Below are 13,781 nucleotides of genomic sequence, written 5' to 3' on the forward strand. Positions count from 1 at the left end.
ACAATTGTTAAAAAGTCAGAATCCATTTACTCCCTTAAAGTTGATTTTTTCCCCCCAAATACATAGTCCATCAAAAAGTCACTTTTATCTGAATCCCTGTCTACATTTTACTTCATAGGAACCTAACCAAAAACAGTTAGAATCAGAATGATCCAGGAAACTTGGCCTCCAGTCAAGATGGAGTAACAGGCAATGGATTAACTCACCCAGTTGAAATGGCTAAAAACTTGACAAAATATGTGAGGCATGATTGTTCAAGACATTGGACAATGAATGACACTAATCCCTGAGAGTGGGAAACAAGATTAAACTCCACAATTGCCCTTGCAATTGCATTTTTAAGGCCATGGTAAGAGAGTATTCAGGTGAAATCTGATAGCTTCCGCAAGGGAAGGAGATGAAGTCGAGAATCCAGAAAGAACAAGGGAGCTGAAGTCCATTGAAGGAAGAATATCAGAGAAGAGATAATGAGGAGCCTTTAGATCTGCAGAGAGACGCTCTTGAGTCTACAGATGAATACTCTTTAGACATGCCTTTGAGGAAAATATCCAAGGTGGGATCAAAGATTAACGGAAACACTATCTGTGTATTGCATAGGGCTGATAATAATTCCTATTCTTACCAGCTCCTTGAAGAGCAACAGAAATAGAAATTACCAAAAATGAAAAACAAAGGAAATAAGAAAGAAATGAATGGACCATCAAAAAGCTGCCTAAATGCAATATAATTGCATTCTTCAATGGGGAGGAGAAAATATAATTGTATTCTCCAATGGGGAGGAGAAAAAGGTGGGAGAGCAAAATGTTTGAAGAACTAATGGCCAAGATTTTTCAAACTAAACTGAATCTATAAAGCCACATATCCAAAAAACCCAACACACTTTGAAATGAAACACAAAGAAACTTATGCCAAGGTACATCAATATCAAATGACTTAAAAATGGTTATAAAAAGCAAGTCTTCAAATCAATCAAATGGAAAAAAGCTTCATTTTTCCTAGAGAAAACTATAAGAATGATAGTATATTTTTTGTCAGATATAAGGGACATGCTAGAAGAGAGGGGAGTAGTAAGCTTTAAAAAAACAAAAAGGCAAAAAGTTCCAGACACAAAGAATATATCACAGAGACCATCATAACTTCTGGAAGTGTTAATGGAAGTTCTCTGGGTTGAAAATAAGTCAGACCACATGTTTCTCACATTTCTGCCCCTCTGATGGATGAGGCGTTGGCTCTGTCTGTCCATTGTTCTTCATCAGCTTTTCAAAGTATTATATAGTAAACAACCTTGGAAGGTAGAGTTGGTATTTTTGTCTTGAGTAAAGTCTTAGAAGATGGGATAATGTCTCCCTCGGGCAAATGACAGGTGGGTTTGCTGCTCAGTATAATTAAATCTGAGTACCTCAGGTGCAAAGAGAAGACATGCTTACTGCCCATTGTAAGTGATTCAGGTACCCTAAGCTCAGACTTCCTCTGATATCATGCAACTCACTTATTTGATGGCCCTGTTCATATTCAGTTCAGTTGCTCAGTCATGTCCAACTCTGCAACCCCATGGAGCACAGCACACCAGGCCTCCCTGTCTATCACCAACTCCAAGAGGTTACTCAAACTCATCTCCATTGAGTCAGTGATGCCATCCAACCATCTCATCCTCTGTTGCCCTCTTCTCCTCCTGTCTTCAATCTTTCCCAGCATCAGGGTCTTTTCAAATGAGTCAGCTCTTCGCATCAGGTGGCCATTGTATCGGAGTTTCAGCTTCAACATCAGTCCTTCCAATGAACACTCAGGACTGATCTCCTTTAGGATGGACTGGTTGGATCTCCTTGCAGTCCAAGAGACTCTTAAGAGTCTTCTCCAACGCCATAGTTCAAAAGCATCAATTCTTGAGCACTTATCTTTCTTTATACTCCAACTCTTGCATCCATACATGAGTACTGGAAAAACCATAGCCTTGACTAGACGGAGCTTTGTTGATACCCCTACAACCCTTTTTCTACACAGCCTCTTGAATACTATTCCACTATATAAAACCCTGGTCACTTTCTTCCCTCCTCTCCTACTTTCTCCCTTTTATACATTTTGCTTCATGCATACTGCTCTTCTTTCTCCTCTTTATGCTTCTATCTCCCTGGAATTTTCCACTCGATTGTTGTGTACTGAATGAATTGTTTCAGGTTTTAACTCCAATGACATTCTCATGAGAAGCTGTTCTTTTACACTCCAATCTAATGAAGTCACTTTGCCATGCCAGTCACTATTTAGAATGTCATTCTGGATTCTTTCTTTCTTTTTTTTTTTTTTCCTCTTTTTTTTTTCTTTTTTTAATTTTATTTTATTTTTAAACATTACAATATCGTATTAGTTTTGCCAAACATCAAAATGAATCCGCCACAGGTATACTCGTGCTCCCCATCCTGAACCCTCCTCCCTCCTCCCTCCCCATACCCTGGATTATTTCTTGATAGCAATTTTGTCACAGGAATGACAACATTTGACTGTAGAAAACCAACAAAAACAATGAAAGATTAGAGGTTAAAGGTTAGACTTTAATATAAGGACTTTTAAAAACTTTCTCTACAAAAGAAGCTATACAGAGCAGAGCAGAGGACAGATCAATATGTTTCATTTACGTAACCTTCTCTAACCCTTAAACTCCATCACAGTCTATGAGTGTTTACCCTCACTCACTTGGAAGTGAAGGCAATTTAACTGGAAAAGAAATAAGCTTCAGGCATGCTTGAAGTTCTTACCTGCAATCCACATCACCATCACCTTTGATTCAATACTTTTACAGTACGACTTTGCCAGTTTTATCATTATTTATCTTTCTGGTGTTCCCTATATTTTGTACACCTGTCTCTTCTTCTGGGCTTCCCTGGTGGCTCAGATGGTAAAGAATCTGCCCGTGGTGCAGGAGACCTGGGTCTGATCCCTATCTCAGAAAGATCCCCTAGAAAAGGGAATGGCAACCCACTCCAGTATTCTTGCCTGAAGAATTCCATGGACAGAGGAACCTGGCAAGCTCTATATGGTCCATGAGGTCACACAAAGTTAGACACGACAGAGTGACTAACACACATACACACACACACACATCTTTTCTACTAGGATAAATTACATGTAGTAGCTAGGAAGAGGCAGGTACTATGTTTAATTAAACAAATCTATAAATAGTCCACATTTCTTTGTGAATTGAAGGATCTATCTCCCTCCTCTTTCTTGTAAGAAAGCACAGTCAATTGACTCACATGGATTGGTGTGTATTTGCTGTAACACTGTTCGTCATAGTACTTATACCACTTCAGTGTCATTATGGCCCTACATCCAACACAAACCCATCTCTGTCATTGTGTTGTTTTTCTGCTTCGAATTTCACTGCCAATATCACTTTCAGCTAGATCTGTTTCACCAACTTCTGATACACACACATAAGAAGTTTGTAATTTCTTGTGAGAATACAGCAATATCCTTGGTTCTTTTGGCCAAAAATCAGAGTTAGCTAATTACCAAGAACATATACATATAGACACATATATGTATGTCCGTATATGTATACACACATATGTAATGTATTATTTACACACACATATACATGTGTATATATGCATATACACATGCATATATGTGCATACATATATATGCATATACATATAAATATAGTAAATATATTTTAAGGATTTAGGACTATAAGCAAAGACTTCTGTAGCTTAACACAGAAAGCACTAGCCATAAGAGCAAAAACTGCTAAATTTGAACTCAAAGAAACTAGAAAAGTTAATTGAGTTAAAGATTGGAAGAAAAAGTTTGTAAACCATGTATCTCACAAAACACTTATGTCTAGAACATACAAAGGGGTCTTGAAACTCAACAGAAAAAATATATTTTAAAAATCAGTTAGAAAACGGGCAGAAGACATGAGGAGAAATTTCACTGAAGAGGACATGGATGCCAAGTAAGTGCATGGAAAAATATTCAATATCATTAGGCATTAAGAAAATGGGAATTAACCCCCACCCAAGGATGTATCTTGCCTGGAAAATCCCATGGACGGAGGAGCCTGGTAGGCTTCAGTCCGTGGGGTCGCTAAGAGTCTGGCACGACTGAGAGACTTCACTTTCACTTTTCACTTTCATACATTAGAGAAGGAAATGGCAACCCACTCCAGTGTTCTTGCCTGGAGAATCCCAGGGAAGGGGGAGCCTGGTGGGCTGCCGTCTATGGGGTTGCACAGAGTCGGACACGACTGAAGAGACTTAGCAGGAAGGATGTATCACTAGACATCTATCATAACAGCTAAAATTAAAACATTTGATAATAACAAATGCCAGCATGGATACAATGAAACTCTTGTCACATATTTTGGTGCCTAGAATATAAAATCATACAGACATTCTGAAAAAGAGTTTGGCAGTTTCTTAAAAAATTGAAAACGCAATTACCTTACAGCCAAAGAATTACACTCTTGGGGATTTTAGCTCAGAAAAAATAAAAATTTGGGTTCATATAAAAACCTGTACACAAATGTTTATAGCAACTGTATTCATACTGCCAGAAAATAGAAACAACTCAGATGCTCTTCAATGAGTGAATGACTAAACAAACCATAGTACTCCCATACCATGGAATAGCACTCAGAAATAATCAAGAAATGAACTACTGATATATGCAACAGTATGGATGAATCTCCAGAGAATAATTCTGGGTGGAAAAAAATCCCCAAAAGCTACATGGGGATTCCCTGGTGGTTCAGATGGTAAAGAATCTAACTAAAATGTGGGAGACCCAGCTTCAAACCCTGGGTCAGCAAGATCCCCTGGAGAAGGCAATGGCAACCCCCTCCAGTATTCATGCCTAGAGAATCCCATGGACAGAGGAGCCTGACTGACTACAGTCCATGGGGTCCCAAAGAGTCATACACAACTAAGTGATTAACACTTCTAACTTCCTCTAAGGCTACATACTATATGAAATGAATCTATTTGTAGAAAACTCTTGAAATGACAAAATTATAGAAATGGAGAACATTTCCTATACAATAAGTAAGAAAAGGTCAGTCAATCCTAAAAGGAGTTATAGACATGAAGAAAATTAAAATCAGATAGTTTGCAAATGAAAAGCCTTAAAAATCTCTACCTTCATGTAAGATAAAAATAAAGCATTTTGTTAGTATATGGCAATTATGAACAATTTGTGCCAGTCACAACAAATTGGATTGATAGTAGCAATAACCGAAGTATCAACAAATAAGTTTCCCCCCTTTGTATAAGATGTAAAAATGTTGATTACATAAAATGTTATATACAATAAAGGAAGTATATTTTTCCTTGCAGTATTAGTGAAGCACTATCTGAAAATTTAATTTCCCACTGAAGTAGTTTCTAAGTAAATAGAAGAGTCTCAAAATGAAATTATTTTAACATCATGTTATATTAGAAAACCTAAGATGTGTGTGTGTAAATTAGCTTCGTAAATTAGTCTGTTGATTCAGAAACTTAGATCATTGCCTAGTAAAAGCATAGACACTTTTGGAAGCCATCCTGGAATTTCCCTGGTTAAGACGGCACTCTCAATGTAAGGGGAACAGGATTGATCCCTAATCATCCCTAAAAAATCCTTAAGGGACTTTTTGTTAGAAGAGGAGCCACTGTAGTTCCAAAGGCCACATTAGGAATATTAAGCCAAAGTAATAACTGGACAGAACTTGACTTCAGACAAAGATTTTTAAAAACATAACTAATGAAGAACAATTCAATGAGGGCTTCATAAACTATGTAGCACTCAGAATATTTAAAGCCATGATAACTGTCTTAAAAGCTATAAAGAGGAATTTTATGTACCAAAAGATTTTTATTAATGATTGCATGCTTAACAATTTTTTGAAAACAGATGTACTCTCTCCATTTTTATTTTAAGTCATTGAAACTAAGCTAAAATAAATGATCATCTTGATCAGTAATAGAATAAATGAATGTTTTAGAAAAATGTCAATTCTTGAATGAACTAGCTTTTGATTTAATTTACAAATTTTTGAGTCAATTTTATGTGAATAATATCCAAAATATAATAGCCTACTTGATGTATTGCTGACAACACATGATATTAATTGTAACTAAGTAAAACATTAATCAATGAGATTTTTTTCAGTACTATACAACAAATTATTAAAATATCATTAATATTGAGTAATATGTGACACTGGCCCTATAGCATAATATCATAGAAATACATGAAGACACCAGAAAGGGCCTAGAGGTCATCTCTAGGTAAAATATTATCTTACTAATGAGAAAACTGAGTTAGTCATAGATTAAATAATGTTTTCCAGGGTACAATTAACAATTTATTACAAATCAATGAGAAATTTAAATTTCTTCACACTATTTATGTATGTAAGATATACTCTGTACTAAAACACTTTTGGATTTTTTCTTTTAGAGTATCACATTTTAACAATGTTATCAAATTAGAGTTCCTCCAGAAAAGTGTGACCAGAATAGTTACAGATCTATGAAAAAAACAACATTTAAGAAGCAGTTTCAAAAACTAAGGATCTATTCACTGAAAGCTGCCACCATACCTCCAGTTAAAAAAAAAAAAATCACTGTCTAAAATATTAGAATTTGAGACCTCAGAGATCTTTTCTTTCTTAAATCCAATACAATCTACACCCTGTGGAAACCAGCATTCTACAACCTGTAATGTTTCAGCTCCTGACCTAACTAACATTTTCACGGTTGTAGTGGTGTAACCTTGAAACTGACTAGCCATCCCTTTTGTTCTCTTCCGAGCACCTAATACCATGCTTGTACATGATAAAACCAACTCTCAAATATCATGATTCTATATGCCTGTGGTTCTGAAAATACAGTTCGTGAACTCTGGGGTTCCTGAGCCACTTCCATAGGGTCTACAATGTCAAAACTCTTTTATAATAATATGAGTTTAAAAATGCTTTTGACTCAGCTCCTACACTGCCACTAACATAGAAACAATTCACAAAGTTTTAGTGTAGTATCAAAGAAAAATATCCACAACATCTGAAAAGACTTTCAAAACACCCCTTTCCAGCTACACATCTGTGTGCCTTCTCCAGATAGTTACTTTATGTTCTTTAATCACAGAATTATAGAGCTAGAGATTGAATGTGGGAGCACTTATAAGAATCCATTTGGTAATATCTAGACATTAAAGCTTTACAAAGTTGTGAAATAAGATGACTCTTGTCAATATTCTTTTGTTTTGGAAATAAAGTTATTATTTATTAAAACATATCATTTATGGTAATATGTAATTATTTTTACTTTCATAGTAAATTATGACAGAAGTATTTAAAATTTTATCTTTTTCTCTCCCCTTTTTTTGGCCATGCCACATGTCTTATAGGATCTTAGTTCCCCGACCAAAGACAGAACCGAGCCCATGTCAGTGAAAGCATCAAATCTTAAAAACAACACTGCCAGGAACTCCCTTGCTTTTAATTAATACAGAAAATACCAAAGACAAAAGCTCAACAGTGTCCTTAGTCATTTTCAGGAGTATTTCAGAGTTGCTGACCAAATGCTTGAGAATCACTGCTATCTGCAAATAAACACACAGACAGTTCAGTTCAGTTCAGTTCAGTTGCTCAGTCATGTCTGACTCTTTGTGACCCCATGAACTGCAGCACTCCAGGCCTCCCTGTCTATTGCCAACTCCTGGAGTTTACTCAAACTCATGTCCATTGAGTCGGTGATACCGTCCAACCATCTCGTCCTCTGTCATCCCCGTCTCCTCCTGCCCTCAATCTTCCCCAGCATCAGAGTCTTTTCCAACGAATCAGTTCTTTGCATCAGGTGGCCAAATATTGGAGTTTCAGCTTTAGCATCAGTCCTTCCAATGAACACCCAGGACTGATTTCCTTTAGGATTGACTGGTTGGATCTCCTAGCAGCCCAAGGGACTCTCAAGAGTCCTCTCCAACACCACAGTTCGAAAGCACCAATTATTTCGTGCTCAGCTCTCTTTATAGTCCAACTCTCACATCCATGCATGACTACTGGAAAAACCATAGTTTTGACTAGATGGACCTTTGTTGGCAAAGTAATGTCTCTGCTTTTTAATATGCTTTCTAGCTTGCTCATAGCTTTTATTCCAAGGAGTAAGCGTCTTTTAATTTCATGACTGCAGTCACCATCTGCAGTGATTTTGCAGCCAAAAAAAACAAAGTCTGTCACTGTCACTATTTGCCATGAAGTAATGAGACCAGATGCCATAATCTTAGTTTTCTGAATGTTTAGTTTTAGGCCAACTTTTTCACTCTCCTCTTTCACTTTCATCAAGAAGCTCTTTAGTTCTTCACTTTCTGCCAAAAGGGTGGTATCATCTGCATATCTGAGCTTATTAATATTTATCCCCACAATCTTGATTCCATCTTGTGCTTCATCCAGCCCAGCATTTCGCATGATGTACTCTGCATATAAGTTAAATAAGCAGGGTGACAATATACAGACTCGATGTACTACTTTCCTTATTTGGAACCTGTCTGTTGTTCCATATCCAGTTCTAACTGTTGATTCCTGATCTGCATACAGATTTCTCAAGAGGCAGGTAATGTGGTCTGGTATTCATATCTCTTTCAGAATTTTCCAGAGTTTGTTGTGGTCCACACAATCAAAGGCTTTGACATAGTCAATAAAACAGAAATAGATGTTTTTCTGGAACTCTTCTTTCTTGATGATCCAATGGATGTTGACAATTTGATCTCTGATTCCACTGCTTTTTCTAAATCCAGCTTGAACATCTAGAAGTTCACAGTTCATGTATTGCTAAAGCCTGGCTTGGAGAATTTTGAGCATTACTTTTACTAGCATGTGAGATGAGTCCAATTGTCCAGTAATTTGAGCATTCTTTGGCATTGCCTTTCTTTGGGACTGGAATGAAAACTGACCTTTTCCAGTCCTGTGGCCACTGCTGAGTTTTCCAAGTTTGCTGGCTTATTGAGTGCAGCACTTTCACAGCATCATCTTTTAGGATTTGAAATAGCTCAACTGGAATTCCATCACCTCCACTAGCTTTGTTCGTAGTGATGCTTCCTAAGGCCCACTTGACTTTGCACTCCAGGATGCCTGGCTCTAGGTGAGTGATCACACCATCGTGGTAATCTGGCTCATGAAGATCTTTTTTTGTATAGTTCTTCTGTGTATTCTTGCCACCTCTTCTTAATATCTTCTGCTTCTGTTAGGTCCATACCATTTTTGTCCTTTATTGTGCCCATTTTGCATGAAATATTCCCTTGGTGTCTCTAATTTTCTTGAAGAGATCTCTAGTCATTCCCATTCTATTGTTTCCTCTATTTCTTTGCTTTTATCACTGAAGAAGGCTTTCTTATCTCTCCTTGCTATTCTTTGGAACTTTGCATTCAAATGGGTATATCTTTGCTTTTCTCCTTTGCCTTTCACTTCTCTTCTCTTCACAGTTATTTGTAAGGCCTCATCAGGCAACCATTTTGCCTTTTTGCATTTCTTTTTCTTGGAGATGGTCTTGATCCCTGCCTCCTGTACAGTGTCATGAACCTCCATCCATAGTTTTTCAGATACTCTATCAGATCTAATCCCTTGAATCTATTTGTCACTTCCACTGTATAATCGTAAGAGATTTGATTTATGTCATACCAAAATGGTTAGTGGTTTTCCCTACTTTCTTCAATTTAAGACTGAATTTGGCAATAAGTATTTCATGGTCTGTGCCACAGTCAGCTCCCAGTCTTGTTTTTGATGACTGTATAGAACTTCTCCATCTTCGGCTGCAGAGAATATAGTGAAACTGATTTTTTCGTTGACCATCTGGTGATGTCCATGTGTAGAGTCTTCTCTTGTGTTGTTGGAAGAGGTGTTTGCTATGACCAGTGTGTTCTCTAGGCAAAACTCTATTAGCCTTTGCCCTGCTTCATTCTGTACTCCAAGGCCAAATGTGCCTGTTACTCCAGGTATTTCTTGACTTCCTACTGTTGCATACCAGTCCCCTATAATTAAAAGGACATCTTTTTTGGGTGTTAGTTCTATAAGTTCTTGTAGGTCTTCATAGAAGCAATCAACTTCAGCTTCCTCAGCATTACTGGTCACAGCATAGACTTGGATTACTGTGATATTGAATGGTTTGCTTTGGAAACGAACAGAGATCATTCTGTCGTTTTTGAGATTGCATGCAAGTACTGCACTTCAGACTCTTTTGTTGACTATGATGGCTAATCCGTTTCTTCTAAGGAATTCTTGCTCACAGTAGTAGATATAATGGTCATCTGATTCACCCATTACAGTCCATTTTAGTTTGCTGATTCCTAAAATGTTGATGTTCCCTCCTGCCATCTCCTGTTTGACTACCTTCAATTTGCCTTGATTCATGGACCTAACATTCCAGGTTCCTATCCAATACTGCTCTTTACAGCATCAGACTTTACTTCCACAACTGGGTGTTGTTTTTGCTTTGGCTCCATCTCTTCATTCTTTCTGGAGTTATTTCTCCATTTATCTCCAGTAGCATACTGGGCACCTACTGACCTGGGGAGTTCATCTTTCAGTGTCCTATCATTTTGCCTTTTCATACTGTTTATTGACCACAGCCTTGTCTAACTCAATGAAACTGTGAGCCATGCCATGTACATCCACCCAAGATGGATGGCTCATGGTGGAGAGTTCTGACAAAACATAGTCCACTGGAGAAGGGAATTGCAAACCACTTCAGTATTCTTGCCTTGAGAACCCCATGAACACAGATACATATGATGTATCTAACCAAATGCAATTCTATATAGGCAACTAAGCTAATTTTATGGGCAGGCAAAATTGTTTTCAGCCTGAGCTGAATACTTTCAATAGGAGAGGCACTCCAGGTCTGGAAATCAAGAATATCAAAAGGGGGGCTTCTGTGGTGGTCCAATGGATAAGCTCTGTGGTCCCAAAGCAGAGGGCCTAAATTCAATCCTTGGTGGGGATCTAGGATCCCACACACCACAACTAAGCCAGTGCCCCACAATTAGTGGGCACCCATGGGTGCACTGGAGCCCACAGGCCACAATGAAGACCCAGTACAGTGAAAAAAAAAAAAGAATCTCAAAAGGAGATCAAATATTTTAGAGTATGAACATTAAAGTGTCTTCTCTAAGATTTAGGAGATCTTTTCCAAAATTTAAATTTCACAAGAATATTCTTCTGCACACTGAAAATATGAATGAAACAGAATTTCTGCTTGCATAGTGCTTATCCATACCACCGGTTGGATAGAGAGACCAAGCAGATAAATAAAATAAACAAGAATGAGTTCTGATTATGATGTATTATGATGTATTATGAAACAAAATTAAAGAAACGGTCCAGAAAGGAACTTGTGAATGTGTGTGTATGTGTGAGTGCATGCACGCTCAATCATATCTGACTCTTTTGAGACCCTATGGACTGTAGCTTGCCAGGTTCCTCTGTCCATGGAATTTTCCAGGAAAGAATATTGGAGTGGGTTGCCATTTCCTTCTCCAGGGGATCTTCACAACCCAGGGATGGAACTCACTTCTTTGGCTTGGCAGGCAGATTCTTGACCACTGAGCCAGCTGGGAAGTTCAACTCATGAAAAGTAAGTTAGGATTTTAGTGAATCAAAGAATGGCCTCCCAGAAGTGACTTTTTACCTAAGATTTGACTGACAAAAAGAAGCTAGTAAAGGAAAGACTCATGGAAACAGTGGAACAGGCAGCAAGGGCAAAGCTTAATATTCAAAGGTCACTGTTGTTCGTGCTCTGAGAATAAGAGGAGAGTGTTAGAAAATGCATTCAGAGGGAAAAGAGAGGTTATATTATGTAGACCCTTTTTACTATTTAACAAACTAATTTTAATTTGGATGCAAAGAGAAACCAATGGAAGTTGGGTGGGAAAAAAGAGGTTTGGAAGGTGGTAATATGTTCAACCCTTATGGCAGAAAGTGAAGAAGAACTAAAGAGCCTCTTAATGAAAGTGAAAGAGGAGAGTGAAAAAGTTAGCTTAAAGCTCAACATTCAGAAAACTAAGATCATGGCATCCGGTCCCATCACTTCATGGCATATAGATGGGGAAACAATGAAAACAGTGGCTGACTTTATTTTCTGGGCTCCAAAATCACTGCAGATGGTGACTGCAGTAATGAAATTAAAAGACGCTTACTCCTTTGGAAGAAAAGTTATGACCAACCTAGACAGCATATTAAAAAGCAGAGACATTACTTTGCCAACAAAGGTCCATCCAGTCAAGGCTATGGTTTTTCCAGTGGTCATGTATAGATGTGAGAGTTGGACTATAAAGAAAGCTAAGCACTCAAGAATTGATGCTTTTGAACTGTGGTGTTGGAGAAGACTCTTGAGAGTCCCTTGGACTACAAGAAGATCCAACCAGTCCATCCTGAAGGAGATCAGTCCTGGGTGTTCATTGGAAGGACTGATGTTGAACCCGAAACTCCAATATTTTGGCCACCTGATATGAAGAGCTGACTCATTGGAAAAGACCCCGATTGGGATTTTGGGAAAGATTGAGGGCAGGAGGAGAAGGGAACGACAGAGGATGAGATGGTTGGATGGCATCATCGATTCAATGGACATGGGTTTGGGTGGACTCCAGGAGTTGGTGATGGACAGGGAGGCCTGGCGTGATGCAGTTCATGGGGTCTCAAAGAGTCGGACACGACTGAGCAACTGAAATGAACTGAACTGAATATGTTCAAATTAAATTTCTAAGAACTTTCTAGTCTCTGTACAAGGGTGATACTTAGTGAACAAAAATGGAAGCATTAGTTAGTGGACTACTGTAGGAGTCTAGGCATGAATTAGAAGTTAACAGAAGAAAATACTTTGAATATAGAGTTGATACATTCACTGTTGCATCGGATTTAAGATGTGAAGAAAAATTAATAAAGAATGACTTACAGGTATTTAATATCTGCAAGGGAAACTATGTAGACAGTAGTTCCATTAACTGATATAAGAAAGACTTTGACAGCAATAGGAGTTTGGAAAATATTTTCAAGACCTTGGTTTTAGACATGTAAAGTTTTAGTTGCATATTGAACATCTGAGTGGGAATTCTGAGTATGAAGCTCGATAGACCATCTGTGCCTGCTCAGTCGTGTCTGACTCTTTGCAACCCCATGGACTGTAGCCCACCAGGTTCCTCTGGTCATGGGATTATCTGGCATGAATACTGGGCAGTTTGCCATTGCCTTCTCCAAGGGATCCTCCCGATCCAGAGATCAAACCCACATTTCCTGTGGCTCCAGTACAGGCAGGTGTATTCTTTGCCACTGAGACACCTGGCAAGCTCAGACACATCTGCAGCTGTAAGGAAACTTGGAGGGAGTATATTATCTCTCTTGTACATCTACAACCTAACAGTGCCTGACCCACTGTATACACTCAATGAATATTTGCTGAGTAAATAAATGAATGAAGAATCTACATCTCTTACTTTTTACTCTTCATGTAGTCTTCTAATTAGTTCATCATTTATTATCTTCCAAGTTATTCCACATGAGGAGAAATGATGTTATAAATAGGAAATCTGAGCACTTCACATACTGAAAAAAGAACTCCTTAAATAAATTCTTAAATTGAAATGTTTCATGTAAATTGAAATAGCATTCATTCTTATCTACAGTACAAAAATCTCTTGAATGACTAAGAAAATTTAAGTTCCCAATGCTACACCTGAAATGTCTTTGATAGCTATTTATCATGAGAGTCTCTGGCTGTGAAGAACATATGCATTCTTTTTTGTGTTCATGCATGCATTCA

Source organism: Bos grunniens, chromosome 17, assembly GCF_055505025.1.
Source record: "Bos grunniens cultivar Pamir isolate PY7600 chromosome 17, Bosgru_T2T1.0, whole genome shotgun sequence".
Lineage (NCBI taxonomy): Eukaryota > Metazoa > Chordata > Mammalia > Artiodactyla > Bovidae > Bos > Bos grunniens.